At 42.6% G+C, this 12547-nt stretch overlaps 1 protein-coding gene across 1 annotated transcript in view; it reads left to right on the top strand.

Moving 5' to 3' along the window:
• The first annotated feature begins 668 nt into the window (after positions 1–668).
• LOC108792107 (carnitine O-palmitoyltransferase 1, liver isoform-like) overlaps positions 669–12547 on the top strand; it is a 57230-nt gene continuing 45351 nt past the window's right edge. Inside the window, exon 1 of the mRNA XM_018562801.1 lies at positions 669–703. The gene's annotated coding sequence lies outside the window, so the exon portion shown is untranslated. The remainder of the gene's footprint in view (positions 704–12547) is intronic.

Genomic DNA, 12547 nt, shown 5'->3' on the forward strand with positions numbered 1-12547 from the left:
TATTTTTGGAATATAGAGGAGTAAGTTTAGTAAAGGCATTTCTATACAACATACTCCCTAACTTGGGGCACAACGCAGGAGAACCAGGGCATGTGGTCTAGTTACCCAAGCCTAGCATTACCTTTGGTGTCTGCTGTTACATGATAGGCTTTGTTTGATTAAGACAGGTTCACTTTTAATACAATCAAACAAAAATCCTGCCTTTTCCTTATCCCTTTACTTTCCTAAACTGTGTATAACAGCTATTTTTCTTTTCAATTATATCTACTTTTTACTAAGTATAATTAACTTGGTGGTCAAAAACATCAAAAGTCTGTCAAAATCCAGCTAAATGTATTTAGACATTTTTTCCAGATTTTATTTAAATAGCTTTTTGTTTTATTACTTTAAAACTGTTTTATTATATGTGTAAAAATTAGTCAGTTGAGGGTTCTTATCAGTTGCTGCAGGGACATATGTCTGAGAATATTGCTCCTCCTGGCCACACCTACAGTACCTGACAATCCCTCCATTGCTGTTTAGCTTGCAATCTCACCGTTTTGAAAGTTAAGATCTGAGGCGTTGACATGATTAATGCAAACACGTCCAACCTGTTTGGCTGAGCCAAAGAAGAGCTGGCAGTTCAATCGGAGCTCTCTACAAATCTGCATTCTCTCATACTGAGCTTATTTCACTTTCTGGGAAGATATTGACAGTCGTTAAGGTAAGGGTTTAAATGTAAATGATTGCTAAGTCCTAGATATGATTATCACTTATCAATTACCTGCTACAATATCAGTAGTGAATAGGAATCTTAATCATTTCATAACACATGTTCTCCTTGTACTTTTTATCTACTAACAGCTTCAGATAGTATTGTAATCGTGCTTCTGGTTTTCTAACTTGTTTAATGACTAGTAGCAGATAATTGTAATAACTGCATATTATCAGTTATTGCAGAGCCTTGTAGAAAATACAATATTTATCAAGTATTTCCTTTTATAATAGAAGACAATAAAACCTGTTTAATAAAGAACTGTATAAAGCTGCCCTCCTAAAATATAATTCCTCCCTCCTGCCAAACAGACTTATTTTGTCACTCTCATTAACACACTCTCTGCCAGACCTCGTCAACTCTTTTCTACTTCTCTTCTCTACTATGTGCCCCACCGCCACCACCCACTAACTCACTCACTGCCCAGGAAATGGCCATTAATTTAAAAAGTAAAATAGATGCAATTCGGGATCAGATCGCCACTGTCCAGTCACCTTCCCCTATTAATGTACCAGACCCACCATCACACTTGTTACTTTCCTCTTTTGACAATGTCACCACGGAGGAGGTGACACAGCTTTTGTGTGACACCTACCTTACCACTTGCCCCTCTGGACCCTGTTCCCTCACCACTGCTCCGGTCACCCTCTTACTCTATCCTACACTCTTTTACTCAAATTTTCAATCTTTCCCTCTCTGCTGGCATCTTTCCCTCCCCTCTAAAGCATGCGCTGCTCACCCCAATACCCAAAAAACCCTCACTGGACCCTATAAACCTTAACAATCTCAGACCAATCTCCTTACTCCCCTTCACCTACAAACTCCTAGAACGCCTGATCTACAACCGGCTGAGCCGCCACCTCAATGATAATAACCTTCTTGACCCCTTACAGTCCGGCTTTCGCCCCGTACACTCCACTGAAAGCGCCCTCCTAAAACTCACTAATGACTTACTAACTGCTAAAAACAACGACCACTACTCCTTACTCTTGCTAAGAAAACCTAACTGCTGTTTTCGACAATGTTGACAACCCACTGCTCCTCAAAAAACTCCACTCACTTGGCCTACAAGACTCTGCTCTCTCATGGTTCTCCTCTTACCCATCTAAATGCTCCTTACTTGTAGTGTTACCTACAAATATAACTCCTCCCCTCCTCTTCCTCTTTCTGTAGGGGTCCCCCAAGGCTCTGTCCTTGGAACCATTTTCTTCTCTATCTCCACCTCCTCCCTTGGTCAGTTAATAACCTCACATGGCTTCCACTACCATCTCTATGCCGAAGACAATCAAATATATTTCTCCACTCCACAACTCGCCCCCTCAGTGTTCTTGCGTATCACTAATCTACTAACTGACATATCAGTCTGGATGTCACAGCATTTCTTAAAACTCAATCTTTTTAAAAAAACTGAGCTCTTGATATTTCCTCCTGCCTATGCACCTTCTTCCAACCTTTCCATTGAGATTGATAACACAACTATCCAACCCTTCCCCCATGCCAAGGTGCTAGGTGTCATCCTTGATTCTGACCTCCCCTTTCTGCCTCACATCGAATCACTATCCAAATCCTGCCACCTTCACCTTCATAACATCTCCAAAATACGCCCCTTCCTCACTAATGAAACCTCAAAACTACTCATACACTCACTTGTTGTATCTCGTCTTGACTATTGCAACTCCCTCCTCATTGGCCTTCGACTACACAGGCTATCCCCCCTTCACTCTATCATGAATTCAGCTGTTAGACTCATCCACCTCACCAACCGCTCAGTGTCTGCAACCCCCCTCTGCCAATCACTGCACTGGCTTCCAACTGCCCAAAGGATAACATTCTAAATATTAACAACCGCGTACAAAGCCTTCCACAACTCTGCCCCAGATATATCTCAAACCGTGTCTCAAAATATCACCCTAACCGTCCCCTCTGCTCATCCCAAGACCTGCTTTTCAGCTCCCTCATCATCTTCTCCCATGCTCACCTCCAGGACTTCTCTAGTGTCTCTCCCATCCTCTGGAACTCTTTACTCCAACCTGTCCATCTATTTCCCACTCTGACTCCCTTTAGGCGTTCCCTAAAGACTTATCTCTTCAGGGAAGCCTATCCCACCTCAACCTAACCACTGAACCATCACGTTCTCAAACAATTCATCCCCACACAGCTACCTCCTCATGTTTCACTTGCCCCTCCCTTTTAATCTGTAAGCTCTCATGGGCAGGGCCCTAATTACCAACTTGTCTTGAATTGTATTGTAATTGTTATATCTTCCTTGTAATGTAATGTAAAGCGCTACGTAAACTGTTGGCGCTATATAAATCCTGTATTTATATACAGGATTCACTTGGGCGAGTACTCGTACTCGCCCAAGTGCTCTGATACCTTCCCCGATACCGGAACTTAAGGTCAGAGGAAGATTTTCTCTGACCGGAAGTGCCATAGGGGAACATTGAGCCGGCTTCCCTGGCAATCAGGAAGCTGGGTGGCGCGTAATGACCCGCCTCCCGGCTTCCTGATTGGCCAGGAAGGCAGGTCTATGCTGATTGGCTGGGAAGCTTGCTTCCCGGCCAATCAGCATCCAGCTGGCCAAACAGCTGGTCCCTTGCTGATTGGTTGGGAAACCAGCTATACACAAAATGTATTAGGTGGAACTTGAACCCAGGACTCAGGGTAAGTTCAGAGAGCTAACCAATACTTAATTATAGTTGAATAATAAGAATTGGGGCAAACAGAATATTTCTCTGATCTCCAGCAACCAATAATATATTGGCATTGACACTAACACGGTCTCATAACATGTGCTTGAAATTCAAACTAAATTATTCAGCTTTTAATGATGGTGAATACACTGATCTACAACATTAATCTCTATATTAAGGGAGAACTATGAGGTGAGTGCTTTTCACTCATCCTCATAGTTCTAGCCGACCTGTGACAATTAAACTGTCACAGGTCGGCTCAGTAGATCGGGAAGTGAGCAAACACATACCGACGTTCGCTCACTTCTCGATCCTGTCACGGTTCTCTGCCGTGACAGGGGAGGGACTGGATTCCCCCCTCCCCGATCCTCCAGCGCTGACTGGCGGAACGGACGGGGGAGGGGGCGGGTACAGCTGGCTGCCTCTAAATAGGCAGAGCCAGCTGTCACTCACGCAGCTGGGCGGATCCAGACATAATTGTCGGGATCTGCTTCAGCTGCGGCATCTCAGTATACCGTAAGCTGTAGCTCACGGTATACTGCGGCATCTCAGTATACCGCGAGCTGTAGCTCGCGGTATACTGAGCTTAGGGTGACGGGAGGACGCTAGTTTGTGTCCTCCCGTTACCCTAAGGAGAACTATGGGCAAAAGCCCTAACCCCATAGTTCTCCTTTAAGCTATTCATATACTAAGTGGCTTAAAGAGGAACTTTACCCTGATATTCGGAATAACAAGAAAGACATCTGTAGAGATGTTTGGTAATGACAATCTACAAACACATACTTCTAGATAATTGCAGGATTTTTATTCTTTGCATACTTTATTTTTCTTTTCCTCTCCATTCTTCTCCCAGTGGCCATTAACGTATCTCCCTTTACTTCCTGGAACTCTGGCACATGTGACTAGGACATGTGACCATGCATATTATCTCAGGGGAGGAAAATGCCTTTCCCTGAGATCTCGTGACATTACAGATGAGATTTCCCACCTGTAACCTTCCCAGGATGCAACACTTGGGCACATTACATCACCTTTGCCAAACAGAACCAGAAAGTAGAAAACAAGAAATTGTAAGTAAAATGAAAATACGTTTGTTTAACTGTAGCTGTATGCTGATATGATTTGTAGCCAAAGTGTGTAAACGTCCGCTTTACCGCTTTTCTTGCATATTTTAAGTACATTCCTGAGCTACACTTTCTTGTGCACATTGTTTTTGAATTTTGAAATATATCATATACAATTCTGGTTATATGTTGTGTTGTATAATCCCTAATGTAATATTATTTTGTATTAAATAAAAAGAGATTAAATATAATTCTGATATATTTGATTAGTACTCTAAAGCTGTTTAAATCAGTAAAAAAGACCAGTGTTATGGCGAACATTCTTGTTCAGATATTGTTGCATGGCAGATCATGCAAAATTTGACTAATGTATGATACACAGTTGATGAAGAGACTGGACTAGCAATCTCTCTTAAATAAAAGAGTCCAACCTATGGTCCAACCTTTTTTTGCCATAGTTCTCTTTAGGGTCACAGGAGGACATACACTGATGTCCTCCTGTGAACCAAAACTCAGCTATTGCCTGCTATATCCTGACAGCGCAGAACCGCACTGGAACCGGGACGGTACCCGTCAATATTGTCGGGATCCACCCCGCTACCTGAGCCTCTCTAGAGGCAGAGCCAGCTGTGCACACCCTCTCCACGTCCGTCCCTCCAGTCTGCATGGGAGGAACAGAGAGGGAATGGGGGAATCCCTGTGGGGAGTGGTGACTGACAGGGGGACGATTGGGGATCAATCGGTGGTTTTTGCTCAATTCCCGAAAAATAGAGCCGGCGTGCGACAGCTTCAGTGTCACATGTCGGCTCTAATTATGGGGATGAGTGTATTTTACTCTCACCGTAATTCTCCTTTAACCTCCCTGGCGGTATTCCCGAGTCTGGCTCGGGGTGAATTTTCCATACCAGGAGCGGTAACCCCGAGCCAGACTCGGGGCTGCACAGAAAAGTGACACTCACCTTGTCCCTGCGATCCCGCGGCGTCCTCTGCTGTACGCGGCTCGAAAATGAAACTAAAAGCCGGCATCTGACTTTTAGTTTAGTTTTCGAGCGTCACAGCAGGCGGGAAATTCAAAAGTGAAAAGTTGTAATATACACAGAATACACACAATACAATGTAATCTGCTATGATTACACTTATGTATCAAACTATTTCACTTCAATTTTGTCCCTAGAGCTTTGTCCAGTGCCCTGCCTGACACTTTTTCACATTTTTAAGAAATTATAATATAATAAATAATTACATTTTGAATTGTTTGACATCCATACATTAAATTATCATCATAAATGATGACATTCTAATGTCCTCATCTAAAGCTGAGTTTACCTGACCTGGGTGTCAGTTGCATATGTATTATTCAAAATTTTGTGTGCTAAATGTATGATACATTCCCAATGAGATGAATAATTTGTCAGCAACTGCATATGTCCTTTCTTAAAATAGCAATTTAGGAGCTAAATAGCTTTGGGATTTGCCTTCTGTATTGCCATGAGCACTAAATAAGATGCACAAAATATGCTAGAAACATGAAAAAGATCTGAAGTTTGTTCCTGTACAGGCAGATTTATTTTCAGACGCTTGTATACAATTGTATTCCTTTTTATTTAGGACTGTTTCGATGTAACTACAGCGCACTGTGCCTTGCTTTGTCACCAGTTTTTACGCCCATGTTGAAGTAATTATCTGCAGGGGAAAGTGTCACCAGGCACCAGACATGTAATGTGCCCTCACGTGACTGTTTTATTGCTTAAGTATAGTTTGTCCTCTAACACAGATAAATCAGCGCTAAATCTACTTAAACATCAACATGAAAATCGAGGAAGAAGGGGGCTATACAAGGCCCAAATATGAATACCCATCTAGGCCCCCGAGTGTAGGGTAGGCAGATTGTACAGGGTCTGTCACAATTTTATTTTAAACCAATGTCTTTAACCACTTCCAGCGGGTTCACGTAAATACAAGTCATCCGCTGGAAGTGGTTATACCAAGAATGCCGGATCGCTTGTACGGTGTGGCGCCGTGTCTCCCCCCTCCGCTGCTGCCGGTGCCGCCCTCAGGCTCCCGAGATCCGCTGTCCCCCATGCAAGCCCGGGACCGGGATGGTGGGTCTCCTCTTTCAGTCTCTGATCTCTCCTCCGATCACTTACTTCCGGTGTCACTGGGCAGATTCTCTGGCTCCCAGAGCCAGAAGAAGAAGCTGGTGAAGCAGATGTCTGCTTCATTAGCTTCTTTGGGGTCCCTAGGTGACATTAGAGGTCTGAAAGACCTCTGATGTCTCCATTAAAAGGACCTGTCACATTATATTTGCTATTACATAGGGGGCTTATTAGCCCCCTATGTTATAGCAATAAAGTTGAGTGTAAAGAAAAAATTTAAAAATCAAAGTAACAAAAAAAATAAAAAAGTAAAGTCCCCCGCCCCCCACATATAGCGCAAACACGCGTTGAATGCGCCTACCTGCAAAAACGTTGCTCTACACGTTACATATTGTCGCAAGTGTCGGAGTGAGAGCAATCATTCTAGGCCCATCAATCACTGATAGCGCTAAACTGATGAGCCATAAAAGCGTTCATAGCACCGCCTATGGGAAATTTTGGTTTATGTTGTTTTTTGCGGTTTCACGGATGCACGCAATTTTAAGGCTTGACATGTTTGGTATCTATTTACCTGGCGTGACCCCATCTTTCATATTTTACCAAAAAAGTAGGTAGTATATTCTGTTTCTGTGCACTAAATTTAAATTTAGTGTATTTAATCCTAAAAATTAGGGCTGTGGAAATAAAAGATTAATTTCTGGATTAATCGTTAAACTTTTTGATCGATTAAAATTATTTTGATCGCTAATGAAAACACTCACCTCTCTGCCGGCTTCCGGGAGTCCCGTCGGCGATCCAGTGATGTCACCGACATCTACGTCACTGGACTCCTCCCCCTTCCCCAAGTGGCTCCGTCGGCTAACGAAGGGAAGAAGGAAGGAGTCCGGTGACGTAGATGTCCGTGACATCACCGGACTCCTCCCCCCTTCGTTAGCCGACGGAGTCACTTGGGCCGGTGAGTTTGCCCAAGAAACTTTCTGCACGAGCACCAGCCAAGGCATTGGCCTATACACATACAGCACAGCAATGAAGTAATAAAATGAACTAGGATCACACTAATCCAGCACGTTATTATTCTGAGTTGCCCCACTCAAGCGGCGGCCATATTGAGTGGGGCACGTGAGATTAATAACGTGCTGGATTAGTGTGATCCTAGTTCATGTTATTATTTAATTGCTGTGCTGTATGTGTATAGGCCAATGTAGTTGGATCTGTATGTGCGTTATAATTAATCGAAATTACTCGAGTAATCGATTTTTACACGAAAATTGAAATCATTACCAGCCCTACTAAAAATAATTGTATGATAAAAATTTGCGCAAATACCGTGCAACATAAAAAATTGCAACTAGCATCTTTTTATTCTAAGGGGCCCCTGCTTTCAAAAAATATACACTGTTTGGGGGTCTGAAGCTGTTTTCTAGCAAAACAAATCTGATTTTATCGTGTGAGCAAACTTAAGAAATTGCTCCGGATGTAAAGTGGCTAAGTAAGCCTTTAGAAACGAAAAAATAAGAAACATGTCTTTATATACAGAATGATTTGCATTGTAGAAGGCAATTCTGTGCAAATAAGTGATCACAGAGATCTTTGTAAAAGGATGTCTTTTGAATTCATGTATCAAACATGTCTGTCAGGACGTTTGTACATACTGCCCGTAGCAACCAATTTTTCATTTTTATAACGGTGCTGAGTTTTCCTACCCTGTACTAGACCATGATCAGGGTCCAGATTTGATGTCCTTTGAATAGTTTGGGATGGGTTTCCAAACACCTTAATGCTGACGCTTTGGACTTCAACATAAAAACAGCCTGTGCACATCTGTTCTATGCTGAAAATGAAAGGTACAGTCTGGTTTCTATGGAAAATTGACTCCTATCATTCCAATGTCACAAAACCCTCTTGAAAGCCAGGGTGTTGCTAAGCAACATGTCCTGACCATACTAACCATACCAGTCCACATGGACAAGTAGTCAGACTTGTTCTTGCCCTTGACATAGTCAGAGTATGCAGCAGCCATGCCTCTAATTTTCCTTCTTTTTTTCACACACTTTAATTTAGTCGAGTTGTATGAATGACATTAACAGTGTTATATTATCTTATTACCAAAAGTTTAAAGCCTGTCTAAAGTTGAAAGCGTATCTAAACACAAAAGAAACAATGTATTATATTGCAGCTTACTCATTCTTAGATGCGGTGGCTGTATTAGCTTTCTTCTTTTAGGCTTTTTTCTTTTTATTCACCTTGAAAACAAAATGGTTTGGTTGAAAAATGGTAATTGCATGTTGAAGAGGGGTGGAGAAAAAAGGAAAAGTAATATATGCATACATACACTTCAGCTTTAAATTCCCTTACTGTTAAACGAGAACTATGGGGTAAGTGTTTTTCCCTATAGTTCTCTTAGTATATAGCGAGCTACAGCTCGCAGAATACAGAGACCGCCGCAGCCGGGACGGATCCCGACAATGCTGTCGAGATCCACCCAGGTGCGTGACAGCAGGCTCTACCTATCTAGAGGCAGAGCCAGCTGTACCCGCCCCCTCCCCATCCGTTTCTCCAGTCAGCGCCTGAGGATCGGAGAGGGGAATCCCTGCGGGTAGCCGTGAGTGACGGTCACCGCTCTCTGCAGGGAGATGATCGAGAAGTGAGCGTGCGACTGTATGTGTTCTGCTCACTTCCCAATCTATTGAGCCGACGTGTGACAGTTTCGTTGTCACACATCAGCTCCAACTATGAGGGGTGATTTTCACTCACCTCATAGTTCTCCTTTAACTGGCATCAATAGCTCTTCTGGTAAAATAATATTATGTAATGTTGGTTTTGTACTTTCCTCCTGCTAGTTCGAGGTCATGTTCCCATATTTTTGATCTCAGCATGATATTGAAAATACTCACCTCCTGAACCTCATTTAAACCCTTTAAAACGTTATCCCCCCAATGAGTCCCCCCTTGTTACCTGCTTTCAGTGCTCTTCTTATGCTATAACCACATACTTACAAGCCCAATGGACCCAGTTCTGTCTTCTCCTCTCACCCCGCTGTTCTCCCAAAGATCCTGTCCTGTGCCACCATTTTGCTTGTCGACGTCACGGAGCTTTCTCTCCCTGGTTCTTCAGCCAGCCCCCTTATGATGTGGAGTAAGATTTCATGCATACGCAGAGATCAAGCACCAGACCGATTTGTAAACTGTTTTTTGAATGGAGGATAGCCATGCCATCTGCAATATGTGATGTCACATATCCTAGGATGCATTACTAACCTCTAATTATAGAACAGTATGTAAATAGACCCGGCACAGATCTTGGACTTGCACAGACATAGATCTGGCATTGGCTCTATTTACATACTGCTTTATAAATGGAGGATAGTAATGGCTCCTGCCATATGTTGACATTGGTTTCCCAGTAGGCTGCAGACGGAGAACAAAATGTCAGTCTTGCCTAGGTGAGAATGGCGGCAGTGGTGGGGCCACAGAAAAAAAGGGAAAACAGGTAGATTAAAAAAAGTTCAGTTTTTATTAATAGGGATGGGTAGGTGTACAATGCCTCAAACTTTATTTTTAGGGGGAAGGTTTGCTTTAAAGCAGAACTCCAGGCAAATCATAACAAGCTAAAATAACATAGTTATACTCACTCGAACTGTGTTCTTGGCTGGAGTTCTCTTCCTCTGATCCAGTGGTGGTATGTCCCTCTGTGTCCTCACGTTCTATATATCAAACATTATATAAAATGTGATGACTCACAGGACCTTAGACGGCCGGAGTGGAGGGGGAGCAAGGCTGAAGGGACCAGTCTAAATGCCAGCCGGGATCACGTTTCAAGTGAGTATACCTTTGTTATTTTAGCTCCCTAGAGAAAACGAGCACTTACCCTTGCAGTGCAGGGGTAACCACATTGCAAGGGTTAAGATTTTGTTTCCCCAGAGTTCTAAAATTATTTTTCATGTTGCAAACACCTCTAGGAATTATTACACACCTTTGTATCACCAGCAAAAAGGTATGCCTTACCCCCCAAACCCTCAGTTACATCACCAAAGAGAATAAACAGAACAGGACCAAGTACAAAGCTTGCGGTACACCACTAGTGTGACTGACCTCTGTTCCAATTACAACTTATTTACAATGACACACTTACATTTAACCTTTAGCCTACTCCAATGCGAACTTGTCTGACATATAATCTGCCTCGAGCATGTTAGACTTTAGTAGAGCCTACTGAGAACTTCTTAAGAATTCTTCCATTTCGCCAGAATTTGTTCTCTTGAAATCTAAAAATGTTATTTATAAATTTTTAGTTTTCATTGTAATATCAAATCATAGAAATGAATGATTACTAGAACCCACATTTTCTTTTACCTCAACATTAGACATTTCATCGCCAATTTTCAATACCAGGTCTAGAATATGTTCATTTCTGGGTGGGAATTTTACTAACTACCTTACAGAGTGTTTGTAAGCCTTTTCCAAGTGACTTTTCTTTGGAAAGCACATTCCTATACATTTTACTAATTTGTAAAAATGTATGGCAAAATGTACAGCCATGGACAAATTTTCAGTACCCTTCCACAAAAAAAGAAGAGCATGCGATTTCTCAGAATTAAAGTGACATTAAAGTCAAAAGTCTCCCCCCCCCATGTTAATGCAAGGACTTACCTTGATTGATGTTTCTTAATCCGATCATCTTCTTCTTTACTGTCCTTTTCAGCTGTCCCTGCAGCGCTGGTGCGGGTCTCCGATCCAGCGCTGACTCCTCTGTCTTCCTCTTCTCTTATGTCCCACGGTGTCTGTGTGGGTGCACACTGCTCCTCTTGATCCGATCATCTTCTTTCCTGTAGTTTTCAGGAGTCCCTCAAGCGCTGGTGCCAGTCTCTTGGTCCAGCGCTGACTCCTCTTTCTTAACTGGCACTTCCTGTCCCACGGAGTCTGCGCGGGTGCCCGCTGCTGCATTTACTTATCTTGTGTCTCTCCTCATCTCCCGTTCGAACATCTGAACTGTGAATGCACCTGCCCCAAAATCCTTTGCGGCCACCGAGACTCTTCAGATGTTCAGACGGGAGCGTGCGGTGAAGACACGGGAAAGTTTGAACCTGTTTGAAAACGTTTGTTTTTAAATAAAAATACGTTTTTGCATATATCTACTGCTTGCTAGGGGTTTAATAACCTTTTAGCTTCAAACTGACCAAAGTAGTTGACATCCATCATTGCTTATGTCATAATTAATCAAAATCAGGCTTTCCTTTCAATGTTTGACTCAAAAGAATATTTTAAATAAGAAAACAAGTGAAAATGGCATTAACAAAAATTATGGATCCCGTAATCTAGTTGGTTTTTTTTGCACAACCTTTAGAGGTAATCAGTGCAAACAAGTGATTTCTGTAGCTTTGAATGAGACCTGAGAGTTCTCTCAATGAGACTTCTGCACCGACCAACAGGTAGTTTGGCCCACTCTACTTGGGCAAACAGCTTCAGCTGCCTCAGGTTGAAGGTTACCTTGTGCAGACTGCATGTTTCAGTTCTTTCCATAGATGCTGAAAAGGATTCAGATCAGGGCTCACAGAAGGCCACTTTAGGTCCGATGTTTTGTTTTTACCCATTTGTGGGTGCTTTTAGCTGTATGTTTGGGGTTATTATCCTGTTGGAGGACCTATCACCTGCAAATGAGACTGAGCTTTCTGACACAGAGCATTACGTTTTCAGACGTAGCAAAGCAGCCCCAACATGTAACAGAACCTACTCCATGTCTCACAGTAGGTGCGATGTTCTTTTATTTGAAATCTTATTTTTTATTGGCTGTGAGCATAAAGCTGATGTGACTTGTCAGAAAGCTTGTTCCTGTCTCCAAAAGACATTCTCCCAGAAACATTGTGGCAAAAACAATATCACATTGGACTTGTTTTCGGGGAACTTCCCCTTCTTCAGAGCTGAGACTCAGCTCTGAAGAAGG

The sequence above is a fragment of the Nanorana parkeri genome, unplaced genomic scaffold, assembly GCF_000935625.1.
Source record: "Nanorana parkeri isolate BGI_ZX_2015 unplaced genomic scaffold, ASM93562v1 scaffold600, whole genome shotgun sequence".
Classification (NCBI taxonomy): Eukaryota; Metazoa; Chordata; class Amphibia; order Anura; family Dicroglossidae; genus Nanorana; species Nanorana parkeri.